The 8,793-nt window shown below is 39.1% G+C and overlaps 1 protein-coding gene across 2 annotated transcripts in view; it reads right to left on the bottom strand.

Annotated features, from left to right (window-relative positions):
* Positions 1-6,896: 6,896 nt before the first annotated feature.
* Positions 6,897-8,793, bottom strand: part of PSTPIP2 (proline-serine-threonine phosphatase interacting protein 2) — a 136,550-nt gene continuing 134,653 nt past the window's right edge. For both annotated transcript variants that reach the window (XM_077135571.1, XM_077135570.1), the window contains exon 15: positions 6,897-8,673. The gene's annotated coding sequence lies outside the window, so the exon portion shown is untranslated. The remainder of the gene's footprint in view (positions 8,674-8,793) is intronic.

The following is an 8,793-nucleotide window of genomic DNA, read 5'->3' as shown; positions in this document are numbered from 1 at the left end:
CACTGTGTTACACATCCCCATGTTTTAACCACCAACTTTCCTTTTGGTGACATACAGGACTCTAAATGTCCCCTTTCCACAACATTCACACATCATCTGGTGCTGTTAATTATTCTCACAATAAATGCTACTGTCAACTCTGTCCATTTCCAGATATTTAAGTTGAACTTAGTTAAACATTCTTCACATATTAAGCAACTGCTCCCCATTCTTTAGCCTCACCCTATATCCTCGTAATCTATATTCTAGATTACTGGGCATGCGTATTTTCTAAAATAGATGCCTAGATGTGAAATTGCTGGTCAGGGAGGCAGTCTTATTTTGAATTTTGATAAATATTTGCCTAATTTCCCCCAGTAGTCTGCATTATTTTCACTACAACTTTCAGAATTTAGAAATAATTTTTAATCTCATGAGAAAAATCTCAATTACAAACAAGAACCAAGAATTCATAAATGGACTATAATTCACATATTTTATTATGACATTCCAAAATTTAATATGATTGTGATTCAAAGGTCAGACAGTATCTGGCACAGTGCTTGTCATAACAGTGGTTCAGTAGATGCTGCTGAATTCATGAAAGGGCTCTGGTAAAACTTACTTCAAAGCCCTTGCATATTAGATTCCACCGGTCTCTGTTGCCATCTGGTGGCAATTTTGGTGAAACCTCCTCTTTGGATGATTTCCTATAAATCACTCACTCTACAAATAATTACCTTACATTGTATGTCACTCTGTAAGAGGCATAATCACTTCATCATTCTTGATTAACAAATGCACTTTTTAAATTGATAAAGGAATTGTGTTATTTCTAAATTATTTCAGCTTTCTTGAGACAACTAACTGGCAGTGCAAGTACTACAAATTTCTAGTCTACACTTTTTAAAAATTTTTACTGTGCAACATATATACAACATAACATTTCCCATTTTAACCACTTTCAAGTATACAATTCAGGGGTGTTAAATTGCATTCACAATGGCTACATTTTAAAAACAGACTGTCTTCAGTAGATGGGGGATACAGGAAGCAAAGCATACAAAATGTGTCTTTTTTTTTCCTATTATTTTCTCTCTCAAAATCTTCCCTGCTTAAAAAAAGAAAAGTTAAATGAATCACAGAAATAGTTATTTGTACTCTCAAATTATCAGACATTGCTGTCTTATAACACCACGGCACTTACCATTTCTGAGCAGGCAGGTCCAAATTCCAACTCCTAGCACCTCTTTGCTTGGACCTTCTTCCATCCACATGTATGACAGGCTGAAAGTACCAAGGATATAACATACACCCCCAACCCAGGTGCAGCAGCCCTCAACCCATGACAGATGGGAGTGGGGTATATACACACTCACTACCTCACCCTTGATTTGGAATAGCTCTGTGTTCCTTGTTATCTCCCAATGTTCCCTAGTGGGATGAAGTCCAGTTTCCCACAGTAGAAACTTGCTTGATAGCACACTTATTATTATTTTTTTCTATCTTTTTTTTTTTTTTTTACATGGGCAGGCACCGGATATCGAACCCGGGTCCTCGGGCTTGGCAGGCAAGCATTCTTACCTGCTGAGCTACCATGGCACGCCTGATAGCACACTTATTATTCACTTTCTCTTCGCTTTCTCACTTTCCATCCTACTAATGGTGTTTTCTGTGATAACTTCTTAAACTACTTGATCTCAAATTCTTGTCTCAGGGTTTGCTTCTGGTGGAATGCAAACTAAGACCGTTGGTATCAGAAGTGGCATTCAAAAGTAGATCATCAGCATAGGATTATGGAAGTAGAACCCTCCCCAAACAGATGGCAATAAAAGTTTCATTGCTTGTGGTGAAATAGATGGTGATAAACTCTGTGCCACCGCATCACAATTACTAAGACCTCACCTCTGGTGAAAGGGGCTGGGACGCAGGTGGAAAGACTTGTGCCACATTTGAAGATATGGAGGCAAAGATAATTACAGGGACTATAACGTAGGTTGGTTGTTATTAACTGTTATTGAGACACTGAAGAAAATTACAAGCTTTGGTAACTAAGGGAATAATGGGAAAGCCAGAAAGTCTCTATTACAGCATTTTAAATGATGCATTTTGTAAAATTCTAAAGGAAACAGGATCATGAAAATAAATAATACTATTCTAAATTATTCTTGCTTTCTTCACACCTTCGGGGTGTCAGGCACATCAGCAATCCATTTTCGATGGAAGGGGTATGTACTGGATCAGGCCTAAGCAGATCCAGAAAGCACAAGTAAGTCACACAAACCCGCAAAGCAGTCAATTCTATGGCCTTTCTTTGCTGCGTGATGGCTCTTCCACACCTCATAGGTTTCTTGGCCTCATAGGAGGTTTCTTTCAAACCAGTTGACCCAGAAGAAAACAAAAAAACTCAGGCCTGGTTCAAGGATGGGTCAGCTCTATATGTTAATTATTGTTAGTCTATTAAGTGGGCCACTGCCGTACTACAGTCCCATCGAGAATGGCTATGAAAGACAGTGGTGAAGAGAAAAACTCCCAGTAGGCAGAGCTTCAAGCAATAGAGCTGGTCATCAACTTGGTGTGAAGGAGAAGTAGCCCAGAGTAAGGATATATAGAGACTCCTGGAAGTGACAAGGGACTTGAATGGTTGGTCGAGGAACAAGATTAGAAGACCAGACAGAGAGTTCTAGGGAAGAAGCATGTGGATGGACCCATGGGAATGGGCAATAAAACACACAAAATCCCTGTGTTTCACATCAGTGCCCACCACAGAGGAGGTGGAAGCACTCCATAGAACCCCTTCCAACCTGGGAGGGCAGAGATTCAGCTCTACTGGGATTGATAAAAATTCCAAGAATAAATTTACCTTTTCTGCAGTGCCTCAGCAGCACCACAATCCAAGGGTTTATAGTCTAATGTATCAATTTGGAGTTCCATAAACATTGCCTTAGACCAGTGTTTCTCAAAAAAATGTTTTTAGTATTTCCACCCACTCACCCACCCAAAGAGCCTTTTTTAACATTTTTTTCTTAAGTATCACCCTCATGATATTTTAATACCACAGATATACTACATCTATGTTTATGTAGTGGATGTATGTCAGTGCTTTATATATATAAAGAATAAGGTGTCTTTGCCTCTCAAGAAGCAATTTTCAACCCCACTGAGGGAATATTATCTCTGTTGTGAATGTGTGCCTTAGACCAAGAGATTCACTTAACAGTGAAGGTGGTACAGCAATTGGCAAACATCCATGGGCTCCACTTTGCTTACTATGTATATCACCCAGAATTTTCTGTCCTGATAGAATGTTGGAATATCCTATTAAAAGTGCAGCTAAATGTGTGCTGAAGGAAATGTTAGGAACAAAAAGGCAAATATTATCATGCCTCAATTATATAGACTATAATGTAAAAATTCGGTGAACTAAAGTTGAGAGCATGGGTTATTAGGTTGGGGCTTACTGTAAAGGGTCCTAGATTGTAAACTCTTACAGCAGTCACATATATTCCGGAGATGTAATTGTTAATTCTAAATTCTGAGATATTGAGCTGTTTGTATATAACTTGGTCTTTTCCAGAAACTTCAAGTATTTATGTGACACCTGAGACTCAGAGTCAGAGCTCTGAAGCTACGAAAGTCAGCAGTACCCCATATAGGAACAGTTTAAAAAGTTGAAAAAGTGATCAGAGTAGAGATATGAATGAAGCTGATCTGGATAGGACTAAGGTAAATCAGAAGACTGGGTAAAGGATGATATCATCCATATCTTAAAACTTCAACTTCTGTTTGAGACTAAAGGGAAAGATGTTTATTTGGTGCAAAATTTATATTTTGGGTAATGCATTTCCTACTTTAACTTGTATGGTCAGTTTAGTTGAACACTGTAAGTAAAGGAAATCTTGAATAGGGCATGAGATTTTGTTGGTTTGTCCAGGTCAATGTGAAGAAGTATTTTCAGGGTCCCCTTAAGGGAATAGGGAGAAAGGGGGAAAAATTCAACTTCCCTATTTGAAGAATTTTTGATACTCTTGCAAGCAGTGGGGACAACTAAATAAATAGGCCAAGCCCCCGATCTTGGGGTTCACCCCTATGAAACTTATTCCTGCAAGGGATAGTTAAAATTAGGCCTAAGAGTTACCCCCAGAAAACCTCTTTTGTTGCTCAGATGTGGCCTCTCTCTCTAACTCGACATGGCAAGTCTGCCCTCCCCCACCCCCCACATGGGACATGACTCCCAGGGGTATAAATCTCCTTGGCAACATGGGACAGGCATCAAAGGATTGAGAACACCTTCTTGACCAAAAGGGGGAAAAGAGAAATAAGACAAAATAAAGTGTCAGTGGCTGAGAGATTTCAGAGTCTAGAGATTATCCTGGAGGTTATTTTACATGTTACATACATATCCCTTTTCAGTTTATGGTGTATTTGGTGGCTAACAGGAAGTGCCTGAAACTGTAGAGCTGTATTCCAGTAGCTTTGTTTCTTTAAGATGATTGTATGAAGACATAACGTTTACAGTGTGACTGTGTGATTGTGAAAACCTTGTGTCTGATGCTCCCATTATCTAGGGTATGGACAGATGAGTAAAAAAATATGGATAAAAAATAAACAAAAAATAGGGGAACAAAGGTTAAAATAAAGTGAGTAGAGTGAAATGCTAGTGGTCAATGAGAGGGAGAGGTAAGGAGTATGGTATGTATGAGTTTTTTCTTTTTTCTTTTTATTTCTTTTTCTGGAGTGATGCAAATGTTCTAGAAAATTATCATGGTGATGAATACACAACTATATGATGATACTGTGAGCCACTGATTGTACACCATGTATAGAATGTTTATATGTTAAGAATGTTTGTATTTGTATGTGTTTTATCAATAAAAATATATATATATTTTTTAAAGTACAGCTAAAGTGCCAACTTGAAAATAAATACTTTGCAGGCCTGAGGTGCTGGTCTTGAAGCTGAGGTATTATATGGACATTGTATGGTTCTGTTTGCTTTGATTCTGATGGGTAGAAAACACAGGCCTGGGAACAAGAGGTAAGAGTTGTCTTTGGCACTACAGCTCCCAGTAGCCCATTTGAGGAATTTGTGTTTCCCATCCTTTCAGCTTTGGGCCCTGCTGGATGAGAGCTCCTGGCTTCTAGGAGTTGGCTGGTGATATGTCTACCAGGGGACTTAGAAAGAGTTCCACTAAACCTAAAATTTTGACTGATGCCTGATCACTCAGAGTTCTTCATGTCAGTATACAAATAAGCAAAGAAAAGAAGCTATTGTGCTGGCAGAAGTGATTATCATGAAGACAGTGGGGCAGAGATGGAAACAGAGAGAAATATGTCTGAAACTCAGGGGATTCACTAGGGTGCCTCTTTGTGCTCCTGTATGTGGTGATAAACATAAATTGACAATTTCAGCAAATGGGATCTGACAAGAGCCTGATAATGATGGGCTAAGATCCCTCAAGGAAGAAGGTCTGGGATTTCCCACCAGTCAAGCAACCTAGAGCAGTAGCAGAACTACCCAAGCATGAGGGGAATCTAGAATGGGCAGTAAGGCAGGGAGATGAATATCAATTAGGGACTGCAGTAACAGGGCTATAGGCTGTCCCACTACAGTTTCTGTTTTGCTTATATATGTTTGTTTTAGAAATTGTGACTTGAAGAAGTAGTGACAGAATGGAATAAGTGACTGTTGAGTACAGATGGGTCTGAGTAGAGCAGGGGGCAGACATTATCAGTGTCCCATCCACATCCCCTCAGTACCACCATTTCCTTAAACATCAGCCTAACATCCAACTGCCAGGAACTGCATCGCTGCACAGGGTTCTCTCAGACCAAGCCACTCTGCCAGCATTTATGGCAGGCCAGAAGTGCCGGGAAATTAATGCCTCCCAGGGACATCCTTCACTCAATGATTGATGGGAATTGATGAATAAATATCCCAGTGTACTCAAACCTCAGGTTAGATATCGCTGAGGAGTGTGTCCTACATTGTTTCCCAAGATTTCCCAACAGGATTAAACTCCAGTTGCCCACCATGCAGCTTACTTGACAATGCAGACATTTGGGGTTTCCTTCCCTTCCCTGTCTTATTTCCCTACTTCCACACTGGCACTTCCTAGAGCCACCCCCTAGATAAAGTACTTGCCTACAACTCCTTATGTAAGACACTGCTTCTGGAGGAACCCAAATTAAGATTTCAATCATCCACAGAATAGTTCATATTCATTAAGTTTAACATGTGATTGGCTTTACTCCCTTTACACTCTTTATTTCTCCATTGAGTGGTTGTCCCTCTAGCCATGTTCTCTTAAATACCGCTAATTCTTTCAGTGAACCCATAGTTGCTATTTTCCAGGTGTTAGGAATTAGCAGTAAAAAGAAAAGACATGGGGCACACGGGTAGCTCAGTGGTAGAAGTCTCACCTGCCATAGGAAAGACTTGGGTTCAATCCCCAGCCATGCACTCCCCAAAAAAGTTGTGAACAAAATTCCCTGATATACATATCACATATCTGCCTCTTTGTGTGTGTGTATGTAGAGATATAGAAATACATATATGTAGGGAGACACATTAAAAATAAAAAAAGGAAAGACAGAGGTCCTGCTTTCATGAAGGTTATAGACAGAAAAGGCAGACAGACCTTGAACAATTATTTCAAGAGTGAATCTTGTAATAACAAGAAAAATGAAGCGGGGGAGGAAGGATAGAGAGGTGGGATCCAATTTAACAAGCCTCCTTGAGGAAGTGGCATTGCCACTAACACCTGAAGGATTAATAGGAGGTGGCACCAGTCTCTGCTGGCCTTCCTGACCAATGATTTGTCTTTCTGTATTTTAACAAAAGCAAATGTGACAAAAGGTGAAATAAAGCTGGGAAAAGAGATATGGGAACCAAAAAATGCAAAAGCAATCTCAAATCACCAAGAAACTTTATTTTATTTCATATCAAACTAAAGAGCAATAAAATAAACATAATATTTTCAATTCATAAAACATCTTTACATCAATTATGCTGGCCAATCAAGAGAAGAGTGAAATCCCTGAGAAATCGCCAACAATAAGTAAAATACTTAAAAATAAAATATTCTGAGTTTGCAGGAAAATTTCCTGATTCAGTTCAGTTTGGGGAAGTCAATGACCCTTTGCCAATTTCAGTTTCTCAAAAGGATATCCAACTGATGCAAGTTTCCTGTCATGACAAGATACTATCACATTCAGTAGTACATTTAAAGGGGGTGGGGGGTATTAATGGATCTTCTTTCAATTTTATATAGTTCAGGGAAACTATGTAATTTTTTAAATGTTTAAAAACTATGTAACTTAAAAGAGAAAAAATGGCTTCTACATGGTAACATAGGACTGCACAACAGAACTGTAGATGTGCAAAGTGCTATTTTAACTTGTAATTAACTAAAATGTACCGTTTTCTCACAGTGTGCAATTGTTGTACAAAACGTACATAACTTCCTTGCTGTTTGTGGGGACATGAGGAAGATCCAAATATTTGTGAAAGGGTTAAATTAACTCTTTAAAGATTCCAGGGTCTAGAAAGGGACAGGTTCTCTGTGAAAGCCTAGAGTTGAGGATTGGCTTTGCAACTATAAAATTCTCTTGAGGAATGGAGTCAAAATACTTTACTGCATTGATGTTAAGATGTACATTTTTTCACCCTTTCATGCCTCCAATTCAAATGGTCTTGGTCATCAGTGACTTGTCAAAACTTAACTGGCAGCTGTGCCACTCACCTTCTTAGAGGCACATAAAATAACGGTGTGTTTTACAATCGATGGCTTCTTAGATTAGATTAAATGTGACAGTCTGTAGTTCAGTACACATAATGATCCATATAAAAATAGTGTGACATTTAAACCCTGGTAAATATCCCAATCAAAAAGAAGTGCTGGCAAAAATATTTGGCATGAGCATCAAAGCCTCAAAAAGGATTAGAAGAATGATGATGTGGGATGAGCCTGGGCCCTCGTTCTACCCCTAACCAGCTGGAGGAATTGTAAGGAAATTGGGTTAACACTTTTGGGCCTCCTTCCCTCATCTGTAAAATAAGAAAGTGTGATCAGATGGCCTCTAAGTCTTCCAGCAAAAAGGAAAGGTCATTTTAAATCTTGCATCACAGAGTGTTTATGTCCCAGTGGTAATTCCATAACCAAGCTGCCCGCTGAAGCTAAAGGAACTGCTTCTGTAGACTGATGACTGACTCCAATACAGCCAGCTCTGCCACACTCCACAACCTCCCCCCTGCCCTCCCAAAAGAATCAGCACTCCAAATCCAGAGACTTTTCCTGTTTCCCAAGTAGAAAACACAATTCATTCACAACTTTAGTAACGGATTGGTAAAGGATGAAAGGATAATCCTTTGGTCTTGGACAATTTGTAAATGGCAGAACTCTACTAACTTAATTTGAATTAAATGTATACCATAAATTTAAAATATAAAAAAGTTACAGCAAGGGCAGGCCACAGTAGCTCAGCAGGCAGAGTTCTCACCTGCCATGCCAGAGACACGGGTTCAATTCCCAGTGCCTGTGCATGCAAAAAAGGAAAAAAAAAGAAAAAAAAAGTTACAGCAAGATTTCACTTCAAAATCTTCATGATCAACACAATTTGGCTACAGACTCTGCTGCTCAGAGTGCCTCCTTCAACACCACAGAGAGGCTACAGCTGTAAAAGCTTTGTTTTCTGAAAGAAAATAACAAAGAAATTTCATTTGAATGCGCCATTCATGTCAGCAACTGTTTCTAACTTCAAGTGTATTCAACATTAAATGTGCTCAGCTAAGGAAAACAAATGTCAAGGAAT

This window comes from Tamandua tetradactyla, chromosome 18, assembly GCF_023851605.1.
Source record: "Tamandua tetradactyla isolate mTamTet1 chromosome 18, mTamTet1.pri, whole genome shotgun sequence".
NCBI classification, from domain to species: Eukaryota; Metazoa; Chordata; class Mammalia; order Pilosa; family Myrmecophagidae; genus Tamandua; species Tamandua tetradactyla.
The sequence above is the reverse complement of the archived record's forward strand: the minus strand, read 5'-3'. Positions and strand labels throughout refer to the sequence as shown.